At 39.0% G+C, this 18,380-nt stretch overlaps 1 long non-coding RNA gene across 1 annotated transcript; it reads left to right on the plus strand.

Moving 5' to 3' along the window:
- Positions 1-28: 28 nt before the first annotated feature.
- LOC106020407 (uncharacterized) lies at positions 29-17,884 on the plus strand. The gene is made up of 3 exons (XR_001195896.5): positions 29-404; positions 867-966; positions 17,643-17,884. It is a non-coding gene; the product is annotated as an uncharacterized lncRNA (long non-coding RNA).
- The last annotated feature ends 496 nt before the right edge of the window (positions 17,885-18,380 follow it).

Below are 18,380 nucleotides of genomic sequence, written 5' to 3' on the forward strand. Positions count from 1 at the left end.
GCTCTCGCCGCGCCCCGGTGGGCTTCGAGGCGCTCCTCGGGGCCCCGACCCGCTCTGCGGCAGCGAGTCGAGAACAGGCATTTATTTGTCTCGGGGTGTCGGCGTTTTAGCGTCTGGTAAATTAAGGGGATGGCTCTCAGGAGCGCATGGTGTCTCACCGCGCCTTCCCCCGTCTCGTCGTTAACGGCGTTCAGGCAAAAGCAGAGGGTCGCACCTCGCCTAGTGCGCCTGAGCCTGGTGAAGGCAACAAGCGGGCAGAGATCCTGTCGTGAGACATAAGCCCATACTTCAGTCTTTAATGATGCTACAAAATAACGTAGAATTGCTCAATATGGGGTATTGCAAACGCTTTAAGTTTTCCTTGAGTTTTACAGTCAACAGCTGCACAACCGGCATATGAACAGGTAAAGTCCTGGCTTGGATTTTTTTTCTCTTTGCAAAACTTCTTATTTTTAAGAAATTCTGGCACAAACCAGGCTATTCCTGGTGGTTGTAAACAAACGTTTTTACCTAGCAGCTCTTACTCCCCCACACTCCTTGTGACCAACACAGCAGCCTTTATAACTAAAGCCTCCCAAAGGGCTTGCTTGGCAGGGTGGCCAGCAAGAACCTCTCCGTTTTCCAAGTGCGATCAAATCTCTCCACTAAATCTCACAAGCAGTAAGATAGGGATGGGTTTAACAGTTGTCTTTGTTCCTGACATGTTTTTGGATATTTGTTTCTTATTTAGTGAGCTAGGTTGGGCTTTTTAAAGTTGAAATTCAAAAGCTGTATAGAAAGATTTAAAAAAAAAAAAAGATTTTGATCAGTTCTATTTAGAATGCAACAGGTTAGAATCAATAACTGAAATTTTTCTCATGTTTCAGCTGTTCATCAGCAGTGAAGAAGGAAAGACTTCAGGGAAGCTACACCAGAAAGCATCATTCGTAGAAACTGCCTTGCTCGCTTAGGGTCTTCAGTACTTGGGTGAGTGGAATAGCTCATGTCTTAATGTGCGGCCATTGGTAAAACTGGTCTGAGATGAAAAAAGCCAAATGAATTGTATGTTGTAAAAATAAGATTGGCAAAATTGAAGCACACAGTTTCATGGAAGGCAGATCTCCAAAGGAAGATGGAGTGTGAGGTATGTTGGAAGCATCTGGTAAAATCCAGGGGTATACAGTGGCACGTAAATTTAAAAAAAGCCAGGCGTTTTTAAAAGCAATTGGCATAAAGGGAGACAAAAAGAAATTCAGCACAGTTAATCAGTTATGTCAGTGGTATCCAGGTCACCATATTTATAAGAATATTTATTTGATTGTGGTTTATGTTTGTCATGTTTACCAGATCATAACAGTGCATTGGATCTTCTCTGCAACACAGTGTTGTCAGTACTTTTAAGGGTGTTTAATAATAATAAAATTAAAAAAAAAAAGGCCACTGTGTACTTTTCAAGCGCAGGCTGTCAGTATGCCAAGACAATGACATGAAGAGGTTTCCTGTTCAGCGGAAATATGTGGTATAGATGCACAGTTCTGCTCCATACCAAATACCCTGCTTAGTGTGGGAATGGGGAGCCTGCAGAGCCTTGGCAGCTCTGAGGGCAGCAGCACCCTGCATGGTGTGAGCAAGACATTTTTTCCCCCCTCTGTTTAGCAGTCATTAAAAGGCATCCAGGTACTGTGTCCAGTTCTAGGGCCACACTACAAGAAAGGCATGACTAAACTGGAGTGCAAAAAAAATAAATAAAACAAGAATGATTGAACAGAATATGAGGAAGACACAAAAGCAGCACACGTGTTGCCCTGATACACTCTGCCATCCCCTACCTTGGGGGTTTTCAAGACCCAACTGGCTCAAGCCCTGAACGGCCCAGTCTGACCCCAGAGCTGAGCTGCTTTGAGCAGGAGGGTGGATGGGGACTTCCTGAGGTCCCCTCCAGCCCACCTTATGCCACCATCTGTGATTCTGTTCTCCCAGTGCAGACAAGGAAGCCTAGGACGTGAATAATATTGTATTTCAAGCCTTGTCTTTGTGATCATGTTCTTTGCAGCTTTCTCTGTAGTAGGTAGAAAAAATTGTGCTGCATGATAGGTTATATAGCTTTCATCAGCTTGTGACTTCCAGTGTTCCTTGTGTAATGGGAACTCTTCTCATGCTCCTTGTAGCAGCAAAATAATAGTACAGAAAATTACCCCAGTCAACTGAGACATGCTGTTTCCATGTCCTCCTTCCAGGTAAAATAGTTATTACCTGTTAAAGTGATTGAAGGTCATCCATTCACTACCTTTTAGAAACTAGTATAAATAGAGAAGAAAATGGAAAATAAAGTACTCCCATTTTCAAAGTCTGGAGGCAGAGAACTGTAAGTAACACATAAAATGTGGGAGAAAGTAGGAAATGTCCACATTGGTGTGTTACTTTGCTGGTGCATTACACTGGGGAAAAATGAGTGTATAACTAAATGACAATGAGGAAAAAATACACAGGTGGTAGATTGGTAAAATGAGGTAAGGCAATTGCTGGTGCCCTAGGTAGGCTGAGAGTCTTGTCTGCCCTCACACTGGTAAAATCAGCTTTTCTCCTTTGCTGGCTGCCCCTGCTAAAAAGGGCAAGAGAAATTTCCGACACATTTACCCTTTGCGCTCATTGCAGATTGTATACAAAGGATCTAATCAGAAAGAAGGGAGGAATGAAGAAAGGGCTCTGAGGTTGTTCCTCTGAACCAACACTGGCTCAGAATCATCATTTTGCTACAATTTAAAATTTAGTTTCATTGCAATAAAAGCAGAGGCAAACAAGTTGTTTGATCTTAGTTAACAACGAAAAACGCTTGATATTATGAATGATAAAAGAGTGACATTAAAGAAGACTGCTCAGCACGGGTTGTGTTGTGACAGACCACATTCTAGAGAAAGTTCAGGATACAAGAAAACTTTGTGTTCTAGCTTCAATGCTAAATTAAGATACTTAAAGAATAAACATTTGCTTGACAATATCTTGAACTGACAAGCACAACTAGATCCACGTGTGCCAATGATGTGATGTTGTTGCAGTGTGGCTTCTTGCTAGGGCTGTAAGAATTCAGTGAAAACATCCAGTAGAAATCCAGAGTAAAGACTCTTCACTGGACGTAAGAGCAGCACAAATGTATGGTAAAGGAAGAAATTATGCCCACTCATTAAATAAAAATTCGCTTTCATACAGATGTTGTGTCTGAAGTAGGGCTCTCTGGCTGTATATGGGTTTAATAGACCCAGAGTGATCAGTGATCGGGGCTATCTTTCATAGCAAGGCTGAAGTTATGTCACTTTATGCAACATTTGGATGAATATCTTGAAGATAAGTGTAAGGAGTTACTTTGGATATACTTGCTAACAGTGTGGTAAGTTATGCTGAGCAGTACTAAACATCCAGAGCCATAGACTTTGTCTGTTTCACTAGTGGGTCACGTGTTCTAGACACTTGTTTGTGTATGCCTCAAAAATAATTCATTGTGTGACAGAAAAGATCAGCTCTGCTGTAATCTAGATTAATTTCCATGATTCATAGGAAACATAATACCCCACTAAAGTATTTCTCAGAACTTTGAAAAGACAGTGACTTTTAGACTTTTAGACAAAAACATGTGTGAAGGAAAAGAACATGGCACATTATCTATTCACAAAAGTAATGTGCATAAATGGGAATTGTAGCAGAATCCATATTACTTAAGGATTAAATTGCACAGATTACGGATTCTATCTGCTTTATTCATTTGGAAAAGAAGTTCTGTGTGAGGCAATGCAGGATCTTCACTATTCAGGCCCCACTATATAGCTCTTGCTTTCAAAAAAGGTCACTCAAGACCAGTATATAGCCAGCATTCGGGCAATCAGTGGTGATTCAGTGGCAATCAGAGGGAAAGTTATTTCTAAAAACAGTGGTTTGTAAGTCCTGAATAAGCTAGAGGTAGCAGAGATGAGAGCAGATGGTAATACAGTGGATCTTGTTTAGTATGAAACATTTGTCTTCCTCTTCAATGCTTCCTGAATATGTTGAGGCATCTGACCCTAACATGTCCTTAATCAACTGCAATGCACTTCTTATGCAGTGTGCAGAATGGCAACAGACTTTGAGCAATCAGGAGCGTCAAATTTTTCACCAGCTTTGATGGTGAGTGTCAGGCCAAACTATCTAATGCAGATTACTTATAAGAAGGCAAAGATAAGAGTGTAGGGAAAAAAAATCATCTCAATTCTTAATGGACACTATAGTCTAATAGCTTTGGAACAGGCATGAACCATTCCAGCGTAGGTACAAGACAAACAATTATGCAGCCCTGGAATAACCGTAGTACAGTGGTATCAGTAACTGGTAGTAATTCAGCAATATGTTGTATTTTCCAGCCACTGTTTTCATGACATGATTGAACTGCGTGCTTCTGAAAGTAATCATATCAGCAAAGTAAAATCCAAAGTGACAACTAGCCAAGAACTTCAGGAGCAGTATCCTGATGTTTCCTACTTCATAAAATTAAGTTTCAGGCAATGATAAAAAGGATTTTGTCAATTTAAAAAAAAAAAAAGTTCAAAATGGCAAACCTCCAAATTACAGAAATGGCATATAAGCAAGAAAGTTAGTACATGAAATTCAGATTCTTAAATATTTCAAAAGGCAAAATCCCAAACTCGCTTAAACTGAAAAAGATATATTTATAAAATCTGTAGCCTTAGGGCTGGTGCTTGAAAATATACAGTGCTTTCATAATATTCATACTTTGAGTAGACATTTTATGTCTCCTTAGTTTGTAAAATGTCTTTAAGACAGATTAAGGTGGTTGTCTGACATAAGAAAGCTGGATAATGAAAAGTATTCTTTGTAAAGACATGCCTAATTTGGACTTCTGAGGTGAGGTAGCATGCACTTAATGGCAGGTATTAATTCTGAACTTGATATTTAAGACAGTATGTTAACAGGTGTAGAAATTCAGGGAGACAAAGTAATTATTTAATCATGTAATTAGCTTATTAAATATATTTTATTTCGCTGGGAATGCTATCTAGGCATTTCCTTTATCCCTTAAATATGGTAAGAGAAGATAATTAATTGATTGTATCTGAAACATTGTTTAGCCACTACAAAGTCAATAAGTGTGTGTTTTTTTCTGGCACGTGCTGCCAACAAAAATCAAATGTGCTGCCCCAAGTAGTACCTTTCTAACAGTATTTGCAGCCATTTAGGTGCTCTAACATAGGTGTGACTTTACTGTTGCTAACACATTGTGTTCTGGTATAGACTCTAACAAGCGAATGGAGCTGCCTGGTATTTTCCAAGTACAGTAAACATTTTGGTTTCGATTCAGTAATGATATCAACTCTGATAGCAGAGAATTCCCCTTGCTCAGCTTATTTCAAGCAGTGAGAGCGATGTGCTGAACACATGGTTTTCTTCTACTTCTGGGATGTTGTGCAGGCTGCCCTGTTCCATGTAGCTAAATGGACACTCAAAATCCAGGCTCTGAAAGATGAAGTGTTAATAGATACCCTTCCATTCCCAGAAATCCCAGGCCAGGAGATAAGGACAAAAAAGTGATAAATTATTTCAAGTAACTAGGAGAAAGATGCTGCTCCTCTTGAATGCTAAATCAAATTGTCTGTTAGGAATGTGTCTAGAAAAAAAAACAAAACAAACAAAAAAAAAAAAAAAAAAAAAAAAAAACACAAACAGAAGAATCCCACTGTATTGTAACTATTCTAAGAATAAATTCTAGGCAGGGAGAGTTCTTCACTTTCCCACCAAGCATATTTGTTCCCTTTAAAAGCAAATTACAGAATGTGTGTGGCTGACAAACTATCACTGACCTTCTTCTGTGCCCCTGTAGCACATGCAATAAAGATTTGTAATCTTTTCTTCTCTTCCTAGGGGACAACGTCCTGCCATTCCACACCACATTTCCCACTAGTGTCACAGCTAGGGGCCAGGGCTAGTTTGTGCTAGCACAGTTTTGCTTCCAAAGGCATGAATGAAAGGCAAAATCTGGAAGACAAAATTCCAAAGGTGCAAAGTATGTGTTACCACCAAAAGTACTTGTGCAACATGAACCATGATAAGGAAGAAGCTGGAAGCCAGAAAACACCAGCAATGAGTCAGTTTCTAAGTAAGGACAGGATAGAACAGGAGAAAAACACCCCCACAAGAGAGAATTTTAGTGGGGATACAGGACTCGGGATTTCTCTGTTCCCACTCCTGGATGGAATGACTCAGGCCCACCTTACTTTCCAATGTGTCAAATTATGAGGTCTGAACTCCACAGTGTGGGTTGGCAGCAAAGACAAAACACAGGTAGAGTTTGGTGTTTGCAAAGGTGCTTCCCTAAGGTATTTAGAGCAAGTCACTAGTAATATATCCAGGATGTTCTGGAGTGAGCCAGAACTTAGTGGGACTTGGATCTCCAGCCACGTTTGTGTTTCATGATGCCATTCACTTTTTTTTTTTTTTTTTTTTAGGATTTAACCAACAAACATAATTTCTGTTTTCCTAATTCTCTTTCCTGTGCTATGTAGGGGCTTCTGCTTTTAAGCAGTTGTTTCAAAATTGTTACAAGTGAGTCTTGTAAATTTGTTTTAGATGACTTTTCAAAATGCTTTAGTGAGGCTGTAGGTATTCCTGCAGTCAGCCACCTTTCTCTGTAAAACGGCAGTAAAGAGGACAGAAACCAGACTAAGTGTCAAGTGGTATCTGGTTTTCCTATAAGTCCTTTTTTACTACTTAACTTACCTTTTGCATTATAACAAGTGGATTGAGAGGACAGATATATAATATATATTTATCTTCTTATTTTCCCAAAGTAACTGGAGATTTTCCACATACTTTCAGAAGAATCTAATTATTCTCAGGGCTGAGAGAAATGCAAATCAACTTTAGTTGTAACTGGTTATTCAGCAGACGTGTTTGTAATGTCATGTCCTCTTCAGTAAGGAATCATTAACACCTATCATATGTGGTTTCCCATAGGGGAAGTTCTGTACAAACATTTTGAAATATATATATATATTTTTTAATAACTAGATAGACTTTGCAAAGATGAGGTCAAAGTCCTCTGAAGCTTGGAAGGTGGCAGTGTTTGGAGGAAAAGCTCTACAAACTGAGACTACCTCATAATAAAGACGTCTCTTGCACAGATTAGCTTTTCATTTGTAGCAAAATAAATAAATAAAATTAAAATTGTATTGTGCCCTGGAAAAGAAATTTGATGACCATAGCTCTCATCATAGAGCTCTAGGCAATATTTTAGGGATACGCCACAAGACAGCATGGTAGTAGGATGAGAAGTGGGGCAACATTTGTAGAACATCGTAGAATCTAACTGTAGAAGCAGTACCTGCTTCCAAGCTTTCCTTGAGATTTGAAACAGAAACAGCAAACTTCAAACTAAGCGTCAACAGAAACACTGAACTTGCCATTGAACGTTTGTATCCTGAAGGCCTGATGTGCAGTTGGTTAATACCACTGCTGATCTCTAGTTGCAAGGAGCTGCGTTTTCACAATAGCCTCCTGGATGGTATTTTAGATAACTATCTGGTGCCCTCTTGTGGAGTTTTTCATATCACACAGCAGTAGGATTGAAGTACCTCGCCACGTCAGCAGAGATCCCATTAAAGTAGGGCACTAATAAGTTTAGTTAGTCACATTTGTAAGTGAAGCAATATGAAATAAAATGAAGAAAACTTTCAAAGCTTTCTCTGAAATTATTACTATAATCCTGCCAATGAATACCCCAACCAAGAGCATCTTTTCTGAAGTTGCTGAAGTTTTCTGCATATATTGAAAACATATACGGAAGGGAAATAAATATAAAGATGCCTTGGTTTATTGTGTTTATCTCTACGAAGACATTATAAAACTAGTGAACAAGAGGATATTTTAAAATAGGCAGTCCAGGATAAAGACAGAAGTAGTTAAAGAAGAGGGGAGGGCAAAAATCCAGGGGGGTGAGGAAGGGGAGGGGGGGGAGGTGAACAGGTACAGTTTTAGGCATACGCCTCAGTTATAGCGAATAAATGACTCCTTATTCACTTTTTTTATACCTTATTTTAAAGTATTTGCCATAGCACAGATTTACCTTGCTTTGCAGCTGGTCAATAAAACAAAAAAAAGTTAACTTTATGCAGGATTGCATCAAGTGCGGGCTAATATTTGCCACTGGAGAAGCTCAACAGATTATTGAGCCATGCTCTTCAGAAGCTGGGTAAATTTTGCAAGACTGTCTCTAGAGCTGTGTGTTTCAAATATAGTTCAAGGGGTTTTTCTTTTAACTCATCTGTTGTTTCCATTATTTCATCTTCAGCAGTGACCTCAAGAAAGTGTGAAAAACAGGCGTGTGCCAGTTGTGTTGTTTCTGTGAGCATGTGACCTACCAAAGCAATTCTGTCCACATCATAACACAGCTCTTTCCTCATACATGTCAGGAGCTGCTTAACTCAAAGACAGGTCTGCTGCTATACTCTGGAAAACCTTTGAGTTTGGGGCACGTAGATCTGATATCTAATTTCTTTTGGGGTGGTAGTACATATTGCACACCCTTACATCTCAGTCCAACATCATAAATAGGATTTTGCAGTTAGAGAGTTACCGTGCAGGGAGGCCCAGGTTAATTTCCACTTGGTCTACAAATTGTGAATGTGAACCCAGTCAAGTCACTTAGAGCCTGTGAATAGGCTCCTACACCTGATGACAAAGATAGCAATTGTCAGGTAATCTTCTAAACACCTTTATAAATTAGGCTTCTGTAGTGACCTTTGATAGGTGCTAGGAGCAGGCATTAGGGTAGAGGTCTAAAGAAGAAATCATTTCCCTTTTTATGTTCCACCTCCACTGTCCTTTCATTATTTTGAAGTTAAGGTATGGGAGGGAGATCTTCATTGTATATTCACTGTTTTTAAAGCACCTGGCTCCACTATTTGGAAGAGTTTTGCTTTCCAAATGACTAACAAGAACTGAATTTAGAGGAAAATATCCTACCCCTCTTCCCTGCAGACTTGCACATCTGGTTCAGACTTGTAGTAAGAAGAGAAATGAGATGACTAATAGAGGTCTATGAATGAAGCAGATGTGTTCTTGTACCTGCATACACACGTGTATGTTGGATATAGAAGAACTGAACCTTTTGGGTTCAGTTAAATGAGGCAGAAGGCTAGCAAGAAGTACCTGACTATTTGTTATAGTGGTTTCCGTGTCACTTGTAAAGAACCCGTATTTATGAAGCCCACTGTGAGAAGTCTAATAATGAGGAGTGCCTTGTTGCATTCAGTAAGTCAAGAAAGACAGCTCAGCACTTACTCTTCCATTGTCCTTTTTTTTCTCAGATGGAATCTGTCAGAAAATCAATTTAGAAATTAGTGGTTTGGAAGTGGAATCCCATAGATCTGTAGTGCTGTGTTAAAAGTTGTCAAAATTTATTAGTATCTTTAAAACATTTAGTGGAAAGGCTAAAACCTTTTAAAGGCCAAATAGAGAAAAACAGAGTAAGCCAATCTTTTCAGACACAGGAACAGATAAGTATTAATGTACAGTCATTTTAAAATTCTGAGGGGAGATAACTCCCCACAATATTTGCATTTTATAGTTTAAAATTGTCAATATTAGTGCACGTTAAGTAAGTTAAAATTTATTCTATTTCCAATAACTTCTTCGTGATTAGTTGAATAGAAAGATCAGTGAAATGCCTCAGGCTCCCAGTCATTATGAATCTATTTTTTCTATATTGATTACTGCAATGTACATGAGCAACAATGGTCAGAACAGAACATTTAGCAGTGTGGTCTGTGGGGGCAGCAAGTTTACAAAGCCATTGAAAGTGGTTTTGAAGAGAGCTGACAGATTACTACAAAGATTATCATTGTTACAGTCTCAGTGGGAGTCTGGTTTAATCTAATTAACATGACAGTGTCAACACAATGACAATAAAAATTAGAAGGACTAAAGAACTCTTCTATTATGTAGCTAGGGTCTGACTGGAAAAGAGAGACGTGATGAATGCAGAACAGGAGAATGCTTGAGAATGACTAATAGATCAGAGAAGCTTTTTTTTTTTGTACTCATAAAATATGGGATTTTTTTTCACACAGTGTGCTCTAAGCACCAATTTAAGGTATTCTGAATTGGCCTCTCTCTATTTACATGCCTTTGAATTGACTGAACTAGCAAAATAGCTTTGGTCCTCTGAATCATACCTAAGTTAAATGTATAGAATCAGCTAAAGCTGAAGTTTCTGTTCAGGTTCAAACACGTAAAAATAAACTCCAATACAATTTGAAGTTGAGCTTAGAAAGTTAAGCAAGAGAAATCGTAGAAGGTATGATTCACAGATTCCATCATGAAAACAAAAATCCAACTAAGTTCTTAAAAGCAGATTTCATTAGTGGTTTTTTGTTGTTGTTGTTGTTTGATTGGTTTAAAAAAAATCTGTGGTGTGTTTCCACCACAGCTTTGGAATATAATAATTGAAGGGGAAGGAAGGAAGGAAGGAGGAAAAGAGGAAGGAGTGATTCTCTTCAGATAATGATTCCTACACATCTACAGGACTAGGGTACATTAAGTCATACCTATTTTTAAAAAGAACGTGTGTTGATTTGAGAACTTTACATTTTCTCAAGGGTCAAAGCTAGAGGTTCTGAAATACCTTGAAGTTAGTGGAAGCAGGTGGGAGAAAATTGACTTTTTTTTTTCCATGAACCACAAAAATCAGGCTTTTCTTTTGTAATAATTTGTCAGCAAAAGGAGAACACTTTATGAAGAAAAGTTAGAACAAGTCTACTTCAAACCCTGGAAACAATTTAATGAATTGGCTTCAAACAGAATGCTGTTTGAAAGGAGTTCTAGGCATCACTAATGATAAAGTATGTTTTCATGGAAGGAAACTGTCAATAAATAACAAAATATTTGCTTTCATAAAAAAGTAAGCATTATTGGAAGCTTTGTTACGTTCTTTTGTAGTCTTTACTGAAGTAACTACTGTGTTTCAGGAACAGATTTACTGAAGTATATCAGAGAGTAGGTGGTTTCAATTTCTAAAGTTTTTGTGACTTCCTTTTCCATTAATTTCAATAATTTATTTTGCAGAATTCAAGTGGGTTGGTGTGCATCACGAGGTCTTGAGTGGAGGGATGACCTAAATCCACAACACAATTATAGAAATAGCTTTCACAAATTTCCATGCTCAGCATATATCCTGGCCTTAAATGCTTAAGTCCAGCAGGAACATTTGGAGCCACATTCTCCTCTTCCCCTAGGAGATATAATGTAACATTACACCATAGGTTAGTCAGACAAACAGAAATTGCAAGTGCCTTTTTAGGAGACTTCATTCTGTCACTCACCACTGGCCCAGGAAGTTTACAGGAAAAAAAAAAAAAAAAAAAAAGAGTCCAAAGAAGTAAGCAATGCTGAGTTCTTGAGCAATGAAACTGCAGAGCAGTTTTTTCCCCAAAGCAGCTGAAAACAAGTTTTTAATATATTTTCTTGTGAAAGAATTTACTGTAGTATTGTGTAGCTATTGATCAGAGAATAACCAAACAGGCCACCCTGCAGAAATATTTTTCAGATGCCTAGAGAGAATGAACAGCCAGTACCTATGAATTTTTACTGAAGGCAGGCATCTACTTCTCATCCAAAACCTACAATGAAAAGGCCTTCAAAAATGTCAAGACCTAATATAGTAAGAATTACAGCAGAACATTAGCCAAGAGTCAAAGCATTCCCTGTGTTGTTCTCAAACACGCAATTTATCTCCTTTTTAGTTTCTTGCAGCTTTTTGTGAAAAGCTAGAAAAATATGCTAAAGAGAATTTTTGGAGCACTGAACAGGGATGAGGAAGCAGTGCAAGCAACTTGACAGAGTATGCAAAAGGCAAGGAGGAGGAAGGAAGTAGAAGAGAAAGTGATTTGGCAATCAGCCCATGAGAGGAGGATATAGAAATGTGGTGATTAACTACTACCCCCATATTGTTTCTTTTTATATGAATGCCTAAAATCCTCAGAGTTTGTGCCCTACATTGCCTTTTGTGGGATTTGGGACCATGCATTTGCATCTCCAGATAAAGAGGTGGGTTCAGTGTCACTTACACCAGGGGCAGAGGACACATACATGGAGCAAATTTTCCACTTCAGAGCTACTGTTTCAGATAGCTATAATCGCAGCTGGATGACCTGATGGTCTGCTATTAGGAGGCAGAAGTCAAGTCACATCTCTGAACGTCTTCTACTGAAGATGCAATCATCCCTCTGTACAAATTTTCTCAGTTCAGAACAGTGACACAAGATGTCTCCTTTCATTGCTTCTGCTGAGCACAGGTTCAATCACTGCTGCTTAGCTATTGCTGCCTTGCCATGGAAATGGAGTAACAAAAAGGCTGAAGGCGGTGCGATGGTGGTGAGGATGCAGTGAGACTCGAATCGATTGGCTTCAACTTCAGATGAAGTTGACTCTGTGAGGGAAAAGGTAGAAGAGGTAAAAGAATCACGTTGAGGAGGTAAAGACACTAATACTAGTCATGGCGTTTTGTGGCAATGGTAATTATTGTCAATAAGCCAGACAACCAGCAGGCAGCTGGGCCATGGTAGGTTGATGATACTAGGTATAATTTCGCTTTGTAAAGACAACTGCCTGATAACTATACATTAACAAAGTTAAGGTTGCCTGGAAGCCTTTCAGCGTGTAATGAGAAGGCACGACTTAAGTATCTGAAAAATACGAAGGTAAGGTTTGCTGGGTCAAGAGTGACTTTTGTACTGCAGGGCTTTACCAGAGGAGTGGGAGGATGCGGGCAGATACTCTCTCCAGCCAGAACAGCCTACACAAGTAAACGAGAGAGGGCGCCAGATAGCAAGGAGCACTTTTAGCGTGCTAACATCTTAATGAAATAGGGAAGGGAACAGCTTGTTTGAAATCTAGGCATAGGTTGTATTTTCAGTGGGGTAGGGTGGATAGCCAAACATCCACACTTGGTAGCTACTGCATGCAACGTTCATTGCAACAGTTAAGATATATGAGCATTGACCAAAAAGTATGATTTCTTGCATTCATGCCAACCCCTCCAGCCTTTGTTCAACCAGAAGAATGGCCTTTGTCACTCCACTTTGAATAGAAATGTGAGAGCAAACTCGGTAGGAACTCTACAGATTCCTTTATTTTTTACTGTCACTCTGGTACCTCAGTTACAACCATGTGATACCATGTCTCTACCCTGAATTGGTTCCTTGTGAAACTAGAAAAATCCCAGAGTTTTGTTTGCAAAGACTTAAATCAGCACAATCAGAGTTGGCTCTCTGTGCTCCCAGGATATTGAATTAGGCTGTATGCAGCTAGGTTACAGCTTCGGCTCTGTTCATTTTCAGAGCTGCAACCAGCAGAAGGTGCCTGCACTCAGCAGACAGCAGAACCATTCAGGAAAGAGGACACTGGAGCTCTGTCAGACAGGGTCTACCAACTCCTTTTGCAATGACAAATCCAGAATGCATGAACTGGGCTGAACAGCAATTACTTCTACCTGTCCTCAAACACAGCATGCTTCCTATAAACATCTTCATGCTTGGTGGACTTTCACAGTCCTTCAAGTGTTTATATAGGTTGCATTTGATGTAAAGCTTTCATAGGGCTATCTTTAAGTTTATATACTCAAACATCTCTTATTTTATTGCTATGAAAACCTACTGGAAAGAAGTCTTTTGTGCACCACTAGTAAAAATCTGCAGAATTCATTTCTTTGAATCTTTTTCACCACTGGCTCCCTCACAGCTGCAATTACAGTATTGCCAAGCTAATGCAATACTTTTCCTCACCATTCCTTGCAGCTACACCTAAACATAGCCAGCACAGTTGTCATCTGTGCAGCTCACTGTAGTGATAACTGCCCATGGTGGGGACCAGAGTTAAGGCTGCCTAGCAGGTACTTCAGTTTCTGTTTCCTCGTTTTCAGAGGATTTTAATTTTGCACAATGCAAGACTACGAATGACTCAAAATATTACCAGGAGCCCATGAAATCTCTCCTTGCCGTTTGTTTTTGTCCCTGGATTAACAATGCTACCAATGCCCTCAGCTGGGAGCAAGCAGCAAAGTGGCTAGCAGTGATAACAAGAAGAAAGAGGCACAAGTGAGAGTTTGACCTCACAAGCTTTGTTTAGATGGCTGGTCCTTTTTAGTGTTTCCTCTTGTTATTCTTTCACATATTTGGGGGAATAGAAGGGAACTGTAGCCAAACCATTATACATGTTCATTCCATAATCTAAACATTTTTATCCCCTCTCTCTCTCTGGCAATTGTTTAAGTAGCTATAGTGGTATGCCAGAGAAATGGACGCTGGAGTCTAAAATTTTGCAAGATTATATTCTGGGCAGTGCACCAAGTACCAGGTAATTGTTGGCAGAACTACAAGATTAGATTTGCATTCTGCTTTGAGTCTACAGCAGTGCACAAAATGAGAGTCGAATAGAGTCCTTCAGGCAGCAGCTGGGACACTTAGAGCATGATTATAATGTGTAGGCAAAGTCCCAGAAAAACTTTTAAAATGGGGTGGCCTTCTGCCTAATTCCTTCATTCCCAAGTACTTGACAGAGTACTTCAAGACTATTCAGTACTTATGGAGGCTGTGCAAAGGGGCAAGAAGAGGGTTTATGGCTCTATTTTAAGTTTTTTGTTTGTTTGTTTGTTAGTTTTTGTTTTTGACTTGGACAAAAACTAGCCTTGAGGTAGTTCAGTTACTATATATTTGGCATGACATCATCAGAAATAAAACAAGGCCACTGCTGGTTCTTTTATAGGTTATTTAGGCAAGTGCTGATTTGCTTATCTGACCACATCAAGAGAAAACACATTAAGTCTAATACAAACAAGTTGCTTCTAGGAGAAATTCTGTCTGGGTATAAGTAAAACAAAGTTACATGGTGAGAACAATTAAAGATTGGAATAGGTTGCCCAGGGAATTGGTAGAATTTCCCTCACTGGAAATATTCAAGATTTGGCTTAGCAGCGTCCTGGACAACCTAACACAACAGCCATCTTTCCAACAGAAGGTTGGACCAGATGGTCTCCAGAAGTCCCGTCCAACCTAGATTCTTCTCTGATCTATGATAATACTCCGAATCATCATGTTTCAAAGTAAGTTAGAATAGCGGAAGAAGGTTTTTATTTTGTCTCATGTCAGACAGTGAGGATTCCAGTGCCTACTGAAATACTAACTTTATTGTGAAATGGTAAAGGAAGGAAAAGCAATGGTTGCATTGTAATTACAAACATTATTGCAACCAACTGTGGTCATAACCAATCTGGTAAAGCTAAACTGCATAGATAAACAGGAGAATGGAGGCTTCTGCAAGGACCATCAAAAAAAGTCATTAAAAGATATATTTTTTTTTTTTCCTGAAGAGCGCAGCTTTATTGCACTTAAATGTGCCAGTATGTTCAACCCAGTACAGCAAAAATACTGGAGTTGCAATGATGGATGTGTGTGTATGAAAACAAGCAAATTTTAAGTATTATTCTTTCCAATAAAAGCATAATAAATGCAGATATTTAAACTGCTTAAAAAAAAAAAAAAAAAGAAAAGAAAAAATGTCTTGATAGTGATAGAGCTTTTCCGTTGTAAATAGATCACTATCATATAGAAATGCACCATTTAGACCAAAAGGAAATATTAGATACTTTCTGAATTCTGCAGATCAAAACTGTATGTTTCATAGCTACTACAGCAAACCATTGTGTCTGGTACTATACAAATTAGCATTATAAGAAACATAAACAACAGTGCTAGCTTGGCCACGCGCTTTACATGTGTACATAAATTGCACAGCAGTAGTACAGGAGTTGTCTTTTCTTTTTCTTTCTCTTTTCTATTTTTTTTTTAGACTTAGTTACCATAGAAGAAGGTAAAACAAAGCAAAGCTTATGTGACCCATTGTATTACAGACAGACATGTATTTTGCAAGATACAGCAACTGCTGTAATGATGGCTAGAGCAAACACAAGCCAGATAACAAGATAAAGAAATGGATTACTTGTTACCCACATTAACAACCAGAAGAGCAACACAGTAAGTGTAAGAAAATCAGTGCAGAGGTACATAATATGCTGGTCCATTACATTTGCTCTCTTAGCTAGCAATGAAGAACTACGTGTCCAAATCTTACTAGCCAAATAAATCTTGGTTATAATTATTTGCTTAGATTCTTGGTTCCTGCTTCAGCATAAGATACTAGTTACAATTAATATGCCAGTTAGCAGTACTGCAGCAGATTCTGTGCCGTTGATGAGAAAATGTACTACAGTGAATGCTGGAATGAGGGAACTGCCCTCTAGATCTGCTTCTCTTGCCTGGGCAACTTCTTGCATGACTGCAGATGAGCTGGAGAGGAGCACGAGGCTAACAGGATTACGAGGATCAGCAGGCACCTCACCCACTGACATGATTAGTACATTGTGCCCTTTGTTGTGAAGGCTTATTACTTCATGGCTTTCCCGTGTAAGAAGCTAGGTTTATATGGATAGGTTTATGAGAAAGTAAAATGCTGCGAGAATCTCACCTTCATGAGCAGAAGAACCTGTAAACATTTTGGAATCCATTTACTACAGTTAGAAACCTAGGAGTGCTAAGGTTTTCATAACTTATTTAGAGAGTAAATTAAACAGACAAGACAATAACTTCTGAGGATAGGGAGGGAAAAAAAAAGAAAAAAGCCAAACTATTCAGCTCTTCTTTGCGTATCAGCAATGCTTTTGAACTCTTGCAACACATTCAGTGTGCAAGATGGTTTAGCAAATCCCTTTTCAATCACTATGTATGCTGTCTTGGATAGGCTCCCAATAAGAAGCTTCTCCATGGAAAATGGAGACTTGGAACAGGAAGAGTACATTTAAACCCCGTGCTTAGTCTTAATGAATGGTGAGGGGGGAGGGAAGGGGAGGAGGAAAGGCAACCGAAACCATCTGTGCCCAGAAGAAGCAAACCCAGATGTCATGGGGATTTAGTCCTCTCCTTCATTAATCATATCTGCAGGATCATTCAGCTTCTGCAGCACATGCCTGCTGTATTTTTGAAGGATAGTTAATAATATGCGAACATCAGCTCACTTGGGAAGAAAGTTTTGGTCACATCTTTGTTAATCAAATGGAAACAATTTCTGCTCCAAGTAGAATCATGCTTTGATTTACCTAATTAAGATGAAAAATGACAAGTCTAATTTGTAAATTTTGATGTCTTGCCTCAATAAAGGCTGTTTAAGGATAGTGGAATGCCTCTTTTGTCTGATGCATACAGTGGCACATCTTTTATTTGAACAAGAAGTATTTGGTTTTGTTCTTTAACTCCTGTAGGACCAGTTGAGGTGTTTGGTTTGATCATGCTCTCTGCCAACCAGGACACGGAGTAACTTGGATATAAAATTTCATACTGGCTTTTAATTTCCAAACATCCCGAACAGGGTAGAGCCACCTACATAATAGCAACAGAATGAGAAGTTTCCCTCATCTTTACAAAGCCAGGCAGCAGTGGAAGTCACTCAGCCTGTCTCCATCTACCAAACATCACCATACCTGAGCCTTCCCATTGCCTGTGCTGAAAGCCTCCTGCAAATACCAGCCTGTAAATGCATTTTCACCACTTACATAGCTTTTCTTTTTGTTTTCGCAGGCAGATGTGGTTGCCCTTTTGAGGAAGTAAAGAATCCACTGGATCTACAACACATAGATTTTATTGTGAACTTCCCACTGAGATCAACAGATTAAGCTGTGCCTTCTAGTTTGCCCTTCTACAGCTGTGAAAAGTGTAGTTAGCTGTGGTTTTATTTATTGGTTTCCATATGGCATCCCTGTTTCAAGGTGAGGGAACAAATCCATGCATTTTGTCTGACAATGAGGAAGCTTGCCTTAACAATGAATTTGCAGAGGATTCTGTGTTAGCTATTTTGACAAGAATGTCGTAACCAATTAAAATACAGTCTCTGTTGGCAGCTAAGCAGGAAGGATCACCTCTAGCATTGTCATTGAACAGATTTCATAACCTAGTGACTAAGAAGACAAGGAAATGGTGTTTGAATTTACCAGATATGATTTGTGTGTTTAGTAAACAAGAACATTTCAACATATAATTTATTTCAATTTGTGCATATACAAAAAAAAAAAAACCAACAACATAATTACTTGGTCACTAGGACAGGCAAATGGAGACATTTCTAGACAGCAGCCAGAGGCAATTCTCAGCTCTAGCATTCTTTAATTTATAGGAAAGAAGATCGAGAATCACATGTTAAGAATTCTGAATTTCACAGCCCTGTTCAGAGACTTCATTCCTTTCCCAGATACCCTTACTCCATTGTCATATTATCCTAACAAACTGAGTTTCCTTCTTACTGATTCCCATTTGTATTTG

The sequence above is a fragment of the Anas platyrhynchos genome, chromosome 8 (genome assembly GCF_047663525.1).
Source record: "Anas platyrhynchos isolate ZD024472 breed Pekin duck chromosome 8, IASCAAS_PekinDuck_T2T, whole genome shotgun sequence".
Lineage (NCBI taxonomy): Eukaryota > Metazoa > Chordata > Aves > Anseriformes > Anatidae > Anas > Anas platyrhynchos.